This window comes from Cupressus sempervirens, chromosome 4 (assembly GCF_028749045.1).
Source record: "Cupressus sempervirens isolate cs-2001-9-10 chromosome 4, ASM2874904v1, whole genome shotgun sequence".
Taxonomy (NCBI): domain Eukaryota; kingdom Viridiplantae; phylum Streptophyta; class Pinopsida; order Cupressales; family Cupressaceae; genus Cupressus; species Cupressus sempervirens.
In genome coordinates this window covers 344,415,889-344,432,952 of record NC_143121.1, presented here as the reverse complement: position 1 = coordinate 344,432,952, position 17,064 = coordinate 344,415,889, and the positions used below count along the sequence as shown (strand labels likewise).

The following is a 17,064-nucleotide window of genomic DNA, read 5'->3' as shown; positions in this document are numbered from 1 at the left end:
GAAAGGAAGTTTATGGAGTATGGGCTCCAAGGAAGCTACAACTAATGGTAGTGTGTTTGGAAGGTACTTGTGAAAGCCCCGAAAGGGCATGAAATTTGTTGATATGTAAAAGCTCTGAAAGGGCATGAAAATTGTTTATTGGACATATTGTTTGATATGGCAAGTCTCCATTTGAAAAGCACAGCTTCACCCTATGTTCATGGTTCCATAGGCGAACCATTGTGAAATATCTTTGGGATGGAATTGTTAGATGTTGTAATGTGATGTATGCATTTGTAAGATAGGAATGAAACCCTATTTGAGCCTTGTTCCCCTAGTTCAAGGGTGGTCTCTTTGGAGGACTATGGTTGGGAGGAGAGTACCCATAGTTCTTGTTTTTTTTTGTGATGTATTTGCAGATTTTTTGTTCAAGGGAGCAATGGAAAAGAAAAGTTGGGAATGATCATCTTGTAGATGTTGCTTGAAGGAGAAAAGTTGTCATGTACATGTATTGGAAAAATCTCTCTCCATCTTATTCATGTTGTTGCAATGAATGATTTCATAGTAGCAAGGGAGGAATATGTCATTTTGTAATGTGTTGTGATAGCAAAATCTCCATTGTTGTCCTATGTAATGAGAGAGGGATCTACACCTATTGTATAATAATGTGAATGTGTAAAGTGAAATTTGATGCTATGCATATAGTTGGCATTCTAAAAGAAAGATTGTATTGTTTTCATAGTTGTATGAGGAGGAAGGAAATAATCTCATGTAGAGGAATAACCATTGTTGTGAGTCCATGTAGAAAATTGTAAATTAGTTGTTCATCCTTATGTAGCTTCATGGTTCAATCAATAGTTAAATCTTATAGATATCTCATGTTAGAGAATCATTGTAAGAGTTTTCCAATATAGGCAAGTGATTTTATCGTAAGGTTCTCTATTATGTATTTTGATCCTATGGAAATAAAAGTTCATGAATTGAAAATAGTTTATATGTATACATGGAAAATGATTCAATATGTTTCAATAATAACAATTCCATATTTGGGTTTATTCATCCCTTAATACATTATATCAGATCTTGTGCAATGTAAACAGTAAGTTAATCTCTGAGTGTTCCAATATCAATAAAATTCTTAGATTAGATAGATGTAAAGAATAATATCAAAACATGTAATTAAAAGGATTAGAAGGTTTAAATCAATCTAACACCAAATCTATAGTCAGTCTTCTAAGTGTAAAGGGAGGAGAATGCATAAGACTCATAGTGAAACCTTGTCGTAGATGCACTTTTACTCTCTGAAATTTGTATGGAGAGCAGAAATTAATTCCATCTTCTATTACAGACCATTAAAATATTCAAGAGAATATCGCTTAGAATCTTGTGAATAGAGAAACAATAAGATAGAAGTGTTAGTCATAGACTAATTACACCAAAGACATTTCCTATATGAAACGAGGGAAGTTAATAGTTCAATTTAACAACCTCCAATCTTGCTAGGAGAATGACTACCATTGAAAAGATCTTGTGTGTCCATTTTAGCAGGCCGCTTTACACTGTTTGATTTGACATTCCTGCACTACGACATCTATGTATGGAGCATTTGACCAGCCAACCAACGGACAACAGGTGTAGGTTTGGTAGGTGCAGTTTTCATGATGTATCAGTTATTGCAAAGAATTGCTGGTCAATGCAATGATATGTTCTCCGGAGTCTCCACCTGAAAACACTGGTGAAAATCGGAATCCTCCGAGCAAAGCAGAATTCTAGTTAGTTTTAAGCTTAAATTCTCATTTTCCCTGTGAATTGTTCGTTGAGCTCACTGGTGGACCTGATATTCCATTCTTCTCTGATGAGGTTGTCACACAGCAAATAGGATTCCAACCAGCTGAGATGTGAAAGCACGATGGATGTAGGAAACTTAACAGATGTTACAGCTGGAAATGCTTTAATGAGTTGTTCTAATTAATAATAGTAATAATAATCAACACTCGCCACTAACAATTAATAATCAACGAGTTTATCCAACACTCAACACTCGGCGAGCCGTGAAAAATAGTACTTAGCCCACTTTAATGAACAACAAAAATGGAAGAAAAATCAGGGCATTGTTAGCTGTCTAGATGCATGCATCGCTGCCACCCATTTTTCCACCCTGTGAAAAATAGTACTTAGCACACTTTAATGAGTTGGCCATGCGCCAGAAGAAGTAGCAGTATGGACCGCCTTTACACTGCCCCAATAGAAAAGGACCAGTGAAGCAGAAATCCACTTGTTTTCCAAACTTCATGGGTCATATGAAGCGGATATAGTATAAATCTATGTTTAAAGGCATAGCACAATGGTGGTATATTATTATGATTATTATTACTATTATTAATTAGATTAATATTTTTGATAAACTTCATCAAATTTAATTCATGCCCACCGATCATCTCATTTTGTGGCATCACTAAGGTGCTATTTATACTACTGTATTGACCAGACTTGAAAAGTATTGAACATACAAACCTGATTAAGCATGAAGAATTAGTGGTGTAGCATCATTACATTTGGGGCCAGAATTTCTACAAACACTCCTTATATATTTTTAGGTTTAGTGGGTTCATCACAGCCACTAGGGAAAGGCATATTAAAAAATATACTTATCTATAAAAGGACGGAGAAACTATTAATTATTTTAAAGATAGAATATCTTTATTCGCTCAAATAATAAGTTAATAGAAATGAACTTTTAATATTTACAATTTTTAAAATTATATTATTGAGATTTTTTTATGAATATATATATATATATAGTTATTAAATTTTTAAAATTATTATTTGAGTTCAATTTGTTTTTGATGTGAAATTTCAAAATTAAAAATTTGCACCTATACTTCAAATTTCAATTCTAGATTATTATAATATCTATTATATTATTATTTAACCAATTCATATATTGACAAATGCTACTTTTATATAATTCTAGACAAAATATATTAGAAAATAAAATTTTATCTTGTTGGTAAACAGATTTGTCACAATAGAATATGCCCAATGGAGTGTGTGGCAAACCGTTCACAACAGTTGGAGAGGCCCTTGGTATGTGGCCTTCCTCTGTGTTTAGAGGGGCAGCTCCCTTGTATGATATAATTTTCAAAGGATTTTCAAATAAAGAATTTAAAACTTCAAATTTCAAGAGAAAGTCATCCAAGACGAATGCACCACATGCCCTCACGACCTTCTTCGGTAAACAAGATTGATAACAAGGGTGATCAAGGACTACGCTTGAAAGCAACCAGTATTATCAAAAACATTTATTATCATTTGTAAACACTCGCATAGCACCATGAGAATGTCTACTAATGCATATAACAATTTTGATTCTAAAATAAGAAACCCAAAGTACATCTCATTTCGTTTCCTTGCACCAAGAAAGCAATATAAATTTTTCAATTTTAGAGATAAAAAGTGTACATACTCTCCAAAATTTATCCCTCAATCAAAATTTCAGCATAGTGTTCCCTTATTTTTAAAACCAAAAAGTCCCCCTCACAAAGCCCAAAAGAGCCCTTATATAGACACAGAGGTTAATAACTACCCCTTTGTGGTTAGTAACTACCTCCCAAATACGTGATTTGGGTGAGGTTAATTAACCTCAATAAAATTAACCCAGCATGGCCTGAAACTTGGATTTTACATCTTTTGAGAGGAAGATTGCATAATAAATCCTTGCTGATCTTCTTTTGATATTTGAATGATTCATTCAAGTTTTATACATGCCTCACATAGTAGTGTCTTCTGTAACCATGCTATGCGAGCCGAGTCAAGGGTGGCAAATGAGTTTTAATTTACTAGAGAATTGGAATGTTCTTTTGTGTGAAATTTGGTCAAATAGTTGATGTGCCTTGTAATCACTTAGAGACATAGAGGCATGATGCAAAGCTATTTGGCCCTGCTCATCGCATACAAGTGGATTTGGTCCACCCTTCACAAGTCTTTTAACAACATTGAGGTTGCCTTGAGATGCAAACTCACGCAAAAGCTTCATAGAATCAACCTTATCAATATATGTTTCTAGTGTTTGTTGAGAATCCAGCAATAGCTTAATCATCAGCTTTATGTTATTCTTCTTGATAGCCATATCTAGAGGACTCACCCCATCATTGTCCTTTTAAGTAATAATCTCTACCCTCCTTCTTGATCATAGGTACCACATCTTCAACCTTTGTAATCGATCCAACCCGAACCTTATCAGATGGGGGAAATAGCGAAACAATCATCACAACTATAGGAATTTGGATCAATCTTCCACTTATTCACAATAATGGCCCTCTATATTACAAAATAGATAAACATTCTTCTCATAAAGAAGCCCACCCTTTTTCTTGTTGCACATTAGACGTGTAGAATTGCAAGATATATTATTCACTATATTTGACTATGGTATACCCAAAAGGCATTCGGTCAAACAATTATACTGCTACCATTCTGAATGTTACGGCTTAAAAAAATGGTGGGAAGTTGGTTGAATATTCCATGTGCTCCTTTCTATCAATTAGATTGCAATCAAGATCAAGCCGACTGAAATTAGGTTTGTTTTGCAAAATCTTCCACAGTGGCCTTCTAAACAATCTGCATGTAGTGCCTTGCTTAGCAAATTCAATTCTCTTCCTTTATGCCGCAAACACCAAACATATGCTGCAAATGAACTATAAGAGTACTATTCCCATGTAGAGCTATACTCCAATCATAACATTCCATGTCACTACATTTGCTAAGACATTTCATCAAATCTGTATCGCACATCTCCAATATTTCCAGACTTCCTATACATCTGAACCTGTTTAGTTGTGAGAAAGACATTGGAGTGCTTCCTAGTTTTGATGAAGTGGGTGTGAAGCTTCTTGGCATTGTACTACTCTATAGAAGATTATCATGGCTTCCAACTTGAACTATCTCTCCATCATGCATCACGATTTGTACTGCTAGTGTGAGGTTGGGTGGTATACTGTGTATCATCAAGTTGGAGTGATGACAGCATGAGCATTAGCATATTTACCTTCATAGACACCATAGCTCCACATGCTTTCAAAATTTGAATTATTTCCCACTGTGCATGTAGCTAGCAAACAAGGAAAACTGCAGGTTGAGAATTATTTCAGTATGGCAAGCATTGGCATCAGGCAGATCTAATTTCTCATGGAGAAATTTCAAAGAGGTTAATAATCGTCTCAAAGAGGTTAATGAATATGCATTTTTGGAGAGGTTAATTAACCTACTCCAAAATGCGTGTTTTGAAGGTTATCATTAACCTTTTGAGAGGTTAAGAAAAACACATTTTTGGAGAGGTTAATTAACCTACTCCAAAATGCGCAATTTGAAAGTTATCATTAACCTTTTGAGAGGTTAATGTTTAATGATACACTTGAAAACACGTATTTTGGGGCTCAACATTAACTTGCAATAATTTAGAGCTCAGAAGCTAGATTTTAAAAATTTCAAGTGTTGTGTAGAGCTAGGAACGAGCCGGAGACATGAAGATTTAGAGACTCACAAAAAATCAGAGATAAAATGGTCAATTTAAAGCTTAAAATTGGGTAAGTTTCAAAAATTAACCAAGGCTTATAAAATTAAAAGAATTTTATAACCGGGCAACATATCTATATATGATTTTTATAAAATGATTATTAAAAAAAAAATTATATTACATGGCAATGTGATACAAACTAAATGACAGTTTAATGAGTTATAACATTGAACATATTAAATTGATCAATCTTTGTAAAACTATATTAAATTTTACAAATTATAAATATAGAAAAATATTACCAACTAATTTAATATATTTATTTAAGATATCAATATTGTCATTCTAATAATAATAAGACATAAAAGAAGCAATCAAGTTTGTAATTTATAATTTGTTATATGTTATTTTTTAGAAATCTAAAATCACAATAAAAAATACTTTAATTTAAAATAAATTATTTAGGTTCTCATTATTCATAACTTATTATTTAAATTCTCATTATTCATAATTTATTATTTACAACAAAGCATCCAAACTAAGAAGCTAAAATTAGGAACAATGAAAATTTGTGTTGAAATACTAAAATCTTATAATACATTTAGAATTGCTAAATGCTAAAATAATAAAATTTTATAAAATATTTAGAATGCTAAATGCTTTTCTTGTAGGTGTGTAAATATCATTTAATGATCTATTTGAATGGATACAAAAATCAATAAATTTATGCCAGCTTTTCATTGAGTGCAACACTAATGTAATTTTTTTTCTTTATAATGCAAATTTGGTGATTCTTAGAAAGCTAAATCCCCATAGAGATAAGGATTAAAAGTTAAATTTCTACAAATTTATTTTGTCTATATTCTATTGTAGTACAAAGTCATGTGATAACACATCTTAATATAATAATTCAGTTTAATTGAAATCACCATCTGCACATTTTCGGTGTACCTATTGCACACTAAGGTGTGATTGCTTGTGAGTGTGTGTCTTTTATATATATATATATATATATATATATATATATATATATATATATATATATATATATATAAAAGAAGAAGAAGAAACTGATATATCAAAAAAAGACTAACCCATAAGAAATGTGACTTATACTTGGTAAATAAGTCACATCAGAATTAACATAAAAATAATAAAATAATATACTATGATTCACCCATGAAAAGTATCATATATAAAAATAAAAATAAAATATATTCTACACTTTACTTACCTTCCTCTCCTCACACGTGAGAAGGGTCCCATCCTTCAAAAGAAAAACATGATTTGGAAAAACACATATAGTGAAAATGGGGGGGAAGTTTGGTGGAAGAAAGTCAACAAACTTTTCCCCAAACCAATGCATATCATACCTTTCCTTAATACCTAGGGAGAAGTGCTCCTAAAAAGGGGTTAAAGGTAAATGAATATGCCCCCTCATGGAAGTCATGTGAGCCTAGGAAAGCAACATTTTGGGAAAGGCAAAAAGTTAGGTGATTAGGGGGAGGGTGTTAGGAAAAAGGGTTAGATAGTATAGTATTTAGTTTAATTTTTTTAAAAGTGGTTTTGGGTAATGGTTATGTTAGTAAAGTAAGAGTGTCATGTAGTAGTTAGGGGTTTGGGGTTTATTAATTTAAATCGGTATTATTGTGATTAGTGATTACGAATGGTTAAGGGTAGATTATTTGGTGAATATTATTTAGTTAATAGGATATGTTAGTACTTAATTAGAATTTAAGATTAGTCTAGCTAATGGATAGCTAGAGTTAACTTACTTGGTATTTACTATTTAAGTGTAGTATATTAAATTTTTAATTGATGATATATTGTCATTGATAATCGACAAATAGTTACTACTATTTAATTTGTATATAAAGAAGAAACCTATATATCAAAAAAACATACCCCATAAGAAATATGTGACTTAGACTTGGTAAATGACATAAAAATAATAAAATAATATAATATGATTCACCAATGAAAAGTATCCTATATAAAAATAAAAATAAAACATATTTTACACTCTACTTACCTTCCTCTCCTCACACGTGGGAAGGGTCATATCCTCCAAAAGAAAACACATGATTTGGAAAAACACATAAAGTGAAAAAGGGTGGAAGTTGGTGGAAGAAAGTCAAAAAACTTTTCCCCAAACCAATGTAGATCATACCTTTCATTAATACCTAGGGAGAAGCACTCAGAAAAGGGGTTAAAGGTAAATGAATATGCCCCCTCATGGAAGTCACGTGAGTCTATGAAAGCAACATTTTGGCAAAGGAAAAAACTTAGGTGATTAGGGGGAGGGTGTTAGGAAAAAGGGTTAGATAGTATAGTATTTAGTTTAAATTATTTTTAAATGGTTTTGGGTAATGCTTAAGTTAGTAAAGTAAGAGTGTCATGTAGTACTTAGGGGTTTGGGGTTTATTAATTTAAATTGGTATTATTGTGATTAGTGGTTAGGAATGGTTAAGGGTAGATTATTTGGTGAAAATAATTTAGCTAATAGGATATGTTAGTACTTAATTGGAATTTAAGATTAGTCTAGTTAATGGATAGCTAGAGTTAACTTAGTTGGTATTTACTATTTAAGTTTTTAATTGATGTTAGTTGATAATCAACAATAGTAGTACTATTTAATCTGTAGATAATAATAAAATAGTAGTAGTATTTAGAATTAAAATAATTCATATATGTTTTCAATAAGCTAGCTAGTAGTACATAGTCAGGTTAATATAATTAGAATTTAATTAATTGATAAAATGTAAGAGTCTATTTAGAATATATATATATATATATATATATATATATATATATATATATATATATATATATATATATATATATGGGATTGTAGTTAGTTTAAAACAGTGGTTAGTAGTGGGGAAACTTTAGTATGAGGGAGTTAGTAAATAAGTTAACATGGTAAGTTTAGGGATTACCTTGTAATAATAAGTGTGTTGGGAAATGTATTAGAATAATTGTTGTAGAGTTAGTTAAGAATATGGATATGTTAATAATTATTATTTAGTTATTAGAGTTAGTATTAGCATTAATGAGTAGATTAGTTGGTATGTATAATGATGATAGTAGTAGTTTGGAAGTTGGAGGAGTGTAGTTTAGGATTATTAAATTATTAATTTATTAATATTATTGTTATTTAGTGCATAATTGTAGGCTATTTAGATTGGGCTTAGAATTAGATGATAGATTAAGTGTTAAAAAAAAAATTGTGTGGTTGAAAAAAAGAAGAAGGATGTATGTTGAGGAAATAATATAGGGTCTAATAATAAATTTAAAGTTAGTATAACTATTAGTATTCATAATAATAATGTTTTTTCTAATGAGAGGTTGTTGATATATATTAATGATAGATAAAATGACAATTGGAGGTGATTAATTAGTTAGCAATAATGTCTTGGGATATCATTTAGGGTAACATGTTATATATAGGTTAAATAATATATCTATAACATATACATATGTAATATGTAATCACATCATTCATAATTAACATACTTAATACATAGAACTTATTGAAATCTTTATAGGTTATTTAATGTATCATAAATCCATTCTCTCTCTCTCTCTCTCTCTCTCTCTCTCTCTCTCTCTCTCTCTCTCTCTCTCTATATATATATATATATATATATATATATATATATATATATATATATATATATATATATATATATATAGGTTAGAACCTTAATTGTGAAAATAAGAATAAAATCTTAATGAGATATGTTACTAAGGACAAAGGGGAGAATCATCTAGCTTGAAGATTATTAGTGATGAGTAAATCAAAATTTGAGAATTGGACTATATGATGATAATTTTTATTAGGTAAGTTTGATAGCTAATGTTTGTATGTAAAGGTAGTAGGAACAAGGGGTCTCCTAATGGACATAATTATGGGAACATAAACATAGAATGAATAGTAAACATAATCATTAGGAGATAGTAAAGTTAGTACTTGATCAATAAAATAGTGAATCATGGGAAGAATAATTCTTTATCTGATTTATGTACCATAATTCTCCAGTTCAATTATCATAACTCAAATAAACAATCAAGTGTCTGATGATCTAACTATGACTCTAGTGCATAACATATATACATTTGCATCTTCAATAAGTGTACCCTTTTATCATAACCCTACCATTGTTGTAGAGTTTAAGTCGACACTGAGTTGTAAGCCATGACTAGTCAACTAGTAAATCCTAAGGTATAAGTTATCATTGGGAGCATAAAGAAGTTGTTTTTCTTTCCATCTCATTATGATATTACGTCAATAAAATACTCCCCTAATTTTCAATGCCATGTAGAGATGAACCTTCCACCAACTTAGTATGGATCGTTTTGGCTAGGGGATTAAAAGTTTGTGCAACTTTATACAATGTAGCGGTTATGTATTATGAACTCCTAACCTTGTGATAACCCAAATTGTAAATGTGTACAGTTCCATATATGTTTCATTAGCAAATAGTTCACAAAAATTTTCAAAAAAATTAGTGGTGTTTTTGCCCTGAAGTCTTGGGCATGATAGGGAATCTAGAAAAGATTCTGGATAATATAAGAGAGAATAAGTCATATATAGGCTGTGTGATTATGATCTTCCTCAACATGGGGTATAGTTAGTGCCATTACATCACTACTACATTTGGGCCCGAATTGCGATGACCACCCATCGCCCAAGGAACAGAACCACTAATTGGCTCCCATCGAACATGCATCAAACTTTTGTTGTCACAAATTGTGACAATAAAGGCATCCATCGTAATTGCGATGGAAAAAATTGTTGTAACTTGGAAGAAGAGGCAAGAGTTCATGTTGATGTTGTCTCAATTATGATAATAGGTCATCATAATTATGATGTCTTAAGCTTTGAGTTAGTCATTGCAATTGTGACTTCCATGCGACATCTATGTTGTAGAAGCGATGTCGATCCATTAGAATGAGTCGTTGTAATTGCTACAGTGTTGTAAAATCTTTGTTGTGCAAGTGATGGCTAGCCATTAGAACATGTTGTTGCAATTATGACAGGTAGTTGATTTATTTATTTTTAAATGTTGCTTGTAATGCCTAATTTTTCATTTTCTTGTTTAATGTTTAATTTTTCCAAATAATTCAATGTTTTATGTCATTTCATATATGAGTTCAGAGGAGGCAAATCTTGTGCCTAAGTTAGTTCTCAAGAAGAGGAAAAGAAATGAAGAATGGCAGAATGACAAGAAGCGGCAATTTGAAGTTGAAAAAGTAAAAAATGCTACAAATTACAAATTGATATTTAAGAAGCCTAAGGAATATTCAAAGGAGTATACAGAGCAGGTAATAAATTGCTTGATTTGTGAGTGATGTGTCACCATTCCATCTAGTGTTATGTGTGTACCTTAGTTTCTTTTTGGCAAGTTTTATATCAATCTATGAGTCACCAAGGACTATGTGGATCCTTTAATAAATTGCTAGGTTTTTTATTGATGTGTCATCATGCCATCTAGGTTTGAGGAATGTACCTTAGTAATTTTCTTGTGTACTTTGTGACAAAATTAGGAAGGGGGGGTTATTAGATTGAAGAGAGAGGCAAAAGTGAAAGGAGGCTTTTATGTTGAACCAAAAGCTAAGCCATTACTCATTATTCATATCCATGGGTAAGAAGCTAGTATATAGTATTTATATACCTTGTACTTTCTTGGTCTTTATATAGTGATAGATTTGGTAGACTATTATCTCTCTAGTTTATTTTTCATAAAAAAGAAAATTTTTTTTAATTCCAGATTTTATTATAATATATTTACATCTCTTATATTTTAAATAAAGAGGAACATAGAATTATTAGTCTTCCCCAAATTCTAATGTAAATTTTTAATTAGTTTTTTTCATTTGTTGAGTTTCTTATTTTTCTTATTTAGTATCAATGATATACATCCAAAGAAAAGAACAATTTTGTGACTTTTGTGTTTGAGGTAGGTTGATCCTTTTTCAGCTTGACCTATGTCTTTTGCACTTTTTGTTTCTAAAATAGTGGTTACTGATCACTTTTGGGCATATATACAATATTTGAGTGATATTGACTTGCTACATGGCACTTCATTTCAGATCTTCAATGGCGTGTTTCTAAAAGTGAACAAAGCAACAATGAACATGTTGCATTGGGTTGAGCCATATGTGACCTTTGGGTATGTTCTTGGTTAGTTATAAGTATTATGTACATCAATTTTTTCTTATTTCATAGATTCTCGTGTCTACTATTATTTAATTCTCTTGTTTAATTCTTTCTAGATATCCAAATTTAAAAAGCATAAGAGAGTTGATTAACAAGAGAGGTTATGGAAAGGTTGATAAGAAGCGGATTCCTTTAGCTGACAACTCTATCATTGAAAAGGTACTTGTGCTCATGATGTCTTTTTGTGTTAGTCAGTATGCTTTCCTAGTGTTTATTATTTCTACCTTGTTTCTTGTGAATAGGTTTTAGGTAAATTTGGCATAATCTGTATTGAAGATCTTATCCATGAGATTGTTACTATTGGCCCCAACTTCACAAAATAAGACATCTTTTTGTGGCCATTTAGACTTAGGGCTCCATCTAGTGGATTGGAGAACAAACACAACCACTACATTGAAGGTGGTGATGCTGGAAATTGTAAAAAGTCATACATTAAGATTAGACTGGTCAAGCATCCCAACATTGCACAACACACTTCAAAAGATATTACATTGCCAAGTTTTGATTTTCATTTCCTACTTGCTTGTAGGAAGTCAAAAAACCTAGTTTTGAGACAAAATTCGAAGTCTAGTATTCTAATTCCATTTTTTTCAATTTTGAAAAAAATGCAAAAACATTCAAATCTGAATTTTGAAATTGGACTAGTGTTACCTAATGTTCACTTCTGCAATTGGATTGGTGTTACCTATATCCAACAAGCAATAGGGTACAATTGCTTGAGCTAAAAGATATGCAATTAGAGAATTCCATTTCCCCTTTAATTGGTAATCTCTCATTCCTCACACAACTTTATCTTTGAACAAAAATAGTTTTCTAGGTTCAGTTGTGTTAGAAATGGGGAGACTTCAAAGCTTTAAGGTTTTTTTAATCTTTACACCAATCTATTATAGGTCTCCATTCGAATGAATTTGACTTCTTGTGAAAACAATAAATGTTACTAGTTGACAATCAATTGACTGAAATAATTCCTTTATAATTGGGTCTTCTTACAAATCTTCATTTCCTTTCTCTCAACTCCAATACCATTTTTGGTATCATCCCTTTATATATTGGAAATCTCTCTTACCTAGAAATATTGTTATTAGATATACTTCCCTTGAAGATCACATTCCACCTGAATTAAAGAAATGCAATCTCCCTTGGCCTCCTTTGAAAACTTCTTAATATACCCTATCCCTCCTCTATCTTGAATAGTTCAGGCTTAGTAAAATTGGCCATTTATAGCAATAGCTTGACTCATACAATCCCACTAGAATTGGGCAAGCTCTCTAGCCTCGAGTTTCTATATCTATAGGGAAATCAGTTAAAAGGTACCATCCTAGCTACTATTGCCAATTGTCCCCAAATAATTAGACTTGATTTGTCTTTCAATCATCTTAGTGAAGCAATACTATTGGAGTTCAAAAAGATTTCAATTCTTCAAATGCTAATCCCTTCATCTAATTGACTTGTCAGTGGGAGCATTGTCACAATCCCCATTCTTACAACAATCTAGAATTGTACAAATCTTAATCAATTATAGATTGATCACAATTATTTGGCTAGATACTTGCTAGAGCAGCTTCCCACCAATATGAGGTACCCTATTTTATATTCTAATCAAGATTGTGTAAGAAAAATGGCAAGAATAATCACAAAAATGGAGGTTTGGTTTTCTTCGAAAAATGAGTTCTCTTGACAAACTTTATGAGTCAGAGTGTGTCTCAATAAAGACATGCTAAGTAACTAGCATGGTGTGTTACTTGTCTACTATAGAAACATGTGTGTCTAATGAGCACCCACTAAGAGTTTGAACTATATAGCTCATATGTTGATCACCCTAGTGGAAAAGAAAATATCCAAACTCCTACATGAAACCTTAGCATACATTTAAAAGTCTCATTTCTTATATATTTTGTCAACCAGAAAAAATTCCAACCATAAAAGAGTCACAATGTTGAAATAATAAATACCATAAAAATGAACAGAAGATAACGTTCTCAACTTCTGACCATATCTGGTTTCTTATAATCGACAAGATTTTCTCTAGACAATTATTCATAATTATGTGGATACATTACTCAAAAGCTAACCTGTAGGGATAAATTTTATTTCATTTCAAAGAAGCTCTTTATCAAAAAATTATATTGAAATATAGACAATACATGTATCCTTTTTAAGGAGGGGCTCAACATCAAAAGTACACAAAAATAAAAATAATAATGTATACTATATATTATTAACAAAAAAATAATCTCTCAAACACAAGAAGGCACATTAAAATTATGGTTCACTTGCTAATGATACTAATAACTCAAATGTTGGACAAAAAATTGTCAACCTCCTCTCCTTTTCAGCTTCAATTGTACTTTATTTCCAAATGATGTACAATATTCCCTGTGCATGTTATTAATTCATTTAGAATATAAGTTGAATTGAAGATGTAGTTTATAAACTTCATACAAAGATACTCTCAATAAATTCAATATGACAAAGAAAAATAATTACTTAATATCTTATCTGATTATAATAATGCTCAATAGCACATAACATCAAGAAGGCTTATAATTGTATTTGTGAAAAAGTTCCTTAAACCACAATCACTTGAATTAAGATGTCTTCCATAAGTTACCTTTTTGTCAGAACAATTTTAAGGCTATGCCAAAAATTGAATGTCATGGAAGTAATGTCATATTTTGGATGAGATGTAATGCCCACTAAAGCTTTAATTATCATCATTGACTCATTTAAACATGAAGAACATTACCAAATCACAAATAACCAACATGATCCACCACTAACTATGAACAACTTCTTTCCTCAAAAAAATTAAATAACTAGATAGCTTCAAAGCTGAGGGCGGGGGCGAGGGAGGCTGCAAACTTTGTTGTCATATCACCTACAATTAATTCAACATAAAAATCACCCATTTCAACAAATAAGTGAGCCATTCCATTCACATTTTCTTCATCCTACACAAAGAAACTCTTAAAAAGAAATGAGGGAAAATAAAGGAACCTAAAGCAATATCAACAGTTTTAAGTTATAATAAGGCATATAAATTAACAATTACAAATGAAAGCTACAGTAAGATACTATAAAACAATAATCCCTTAGAATTTCAAATCAAGATCTAGCTTAGGTATAAATAGTCAGATTAACTAAAGACAACATAAAATGTCGAGGTTTCAAGCTCGATACTTAACACCCTTTGACTGTCTTAAAATGCATTTTGTCATTAATTTTAGCAAAGGAGAGTAAATTGAAGGAAGTTGCCTCAAAACACTATATGGGATAAAATGATTTGAGGATTGGTTAGAATAAGGATATTTATGAAGATAACTTGTTAGAAAATTGAAGCATCAATATTGCATTATAGCTAGCAATATTGCATCAGAAGTGTAAGGGTTTAAGGTTCCTAGTGTTGAAACACGAGCTCTGATACCAAAATGTCATGCCCAAAACTACAAGGGAAAAAACACAGACAAATATTTTTTTTTTAAGTATAATAAATAAACAAACTATAAGCCATATATATATATATATATATATGCAAGATTAAAATATAAGTTTTCTACATAACTTCTTAAGCTTATAGTCTTAAGGAGGAATTGAATCGTTAAATATGAACTCTCAATACAAATCTGATATCGACAAAAAGCTACATTATTATTTTAATTTAAGAGCAATCTATTATAACTTAAAAAGATTAAATCAAATTTCTAATCTCAAAATACAAAACAATTCTCTAGATGAATAATCAACATTAAAATTTAATGTAATAATCTTACTTAATTTTACAACCTTTACTAATTTAAAGCATTTCAAGGTAAAATAATGTGAACTTTCGATTTAAGAATAATATAACCATTTATAATAAATTTCAAATAATTTTAAGACGACTTTAGTATGCTAACTACTTAACTTTAACAACATATTAACTAAAAAAAATACTAAATAAAATAATATCTAACATACAATTAAATGTACTTCATTTTAATAACAATTTATTTAAAACTATAATCTATTAAAATAAAACATTCTAAATATTTACATTCAAACAAGAATATACCAAAAACTAAATTTAAACTAAAACTAAATAGATTAAAATATACTAATACTAAAACAAAAAAAAATGAATAATAATCTAACATAACCAATACTACTCTACATCTTAATTAACAAATCTACTAATAAGCTAACTAACATATACTAATCTAACTAACCTATGCTAACTTAAACTAAAACAATTAACAGTAAACAAAACAACATAATTAACATAAACCTAAACTAACATATTAGACTAACACTAAAATCTAACATACTATAATCTAAAACCTAAACTAACCTAACTATCCCATCTCCCCCCTTACATCCCCTACTTCCTAAGCCCCACGTACCACTTGGCAAGCACTTCCCAAGGAACAAATGCGCTTCCCAAGCACTGTCCTTGGGACAGCGCTCTGCCCCAAGCCTACACAAGCCTCCAAGGTGGGTGACACAACAAGAAGGTAAAAAAATAAATTTTAACTCATGCATCCCCAAACAAGGAAATGTGAACTCAGTGCTAAACAGGGACAATTTGACCTAAAGTTGTGATGAGTGAACAGGTGATGTCATCACCATGCATGATGACTAAACAATCAATTCGCCTACGGAGAAACAGGGGTAGATAAAGACCATGGGGGGGGGGGGGGGGGTCTTATAAATACATGATTAAATTTTATCTCCTAAACATCCTGAATGGAACTATTAACTATAATCATTTTTCTTTTCTTAACATGAATTTTCATATTTATCATATAAGGATAAACTTAATAGTTTGCTCAATCAAATTGAATCCACATCCATGATATAATTTTCGTTTCCAACATCGAAGTAAACTTGAAATTTGCCTAATTAAAACAACACCATTTCCATCCTGTTTTGATGTGCATCCGTCCAATTTAAAATTTACAACTAAATCACATGACAAGCAAATATACACAACACCAATTTTATTGGGAAACCTGATTCAAAGGCTCAGCCGGGAAAGAATCAGGAAGAAAACCCGGCTTCGTTGCCAATCCAACAAATTTGAAATACCAATTTACATAGGATATCAATCCCAATTACAACAATTTAAATGAATTTTCTTCATGACCCTCATCAAGGGATTCATAACGATTTCTGCAACACATTCAAGAACCATGGAGGAAACAGAATTCTGATCAGGTGACAACAAAACATAACCAAGAGACAATCAAACATGCATATTTATACATGGTTTTCACAATATGATTCACAATGAATCAACACTAGGGAAAGGTGGATTCTTCCAACCAAGAGAAGTCGAGCACAACACCAACAAATGCCCAATTGGGGCTAT

The 17,064-nt window shown here is 31.0% G+C and overlaps 1 pseudogene; it reads left to right on the top strand.

Moving 5' to 3' along the window:
• The first annotated feature begins 10,645 nt into the window (after positions 1-10,645).
• LOC149561442 (large ribosomal subunit protein uL30y-like) lies at positions 10,646-12,442 on the top strand (annotated as a pseudogene).
• The last annotated feature ends 4,622 nt before the right edge of the window (positions 12,443-17,064 follow it).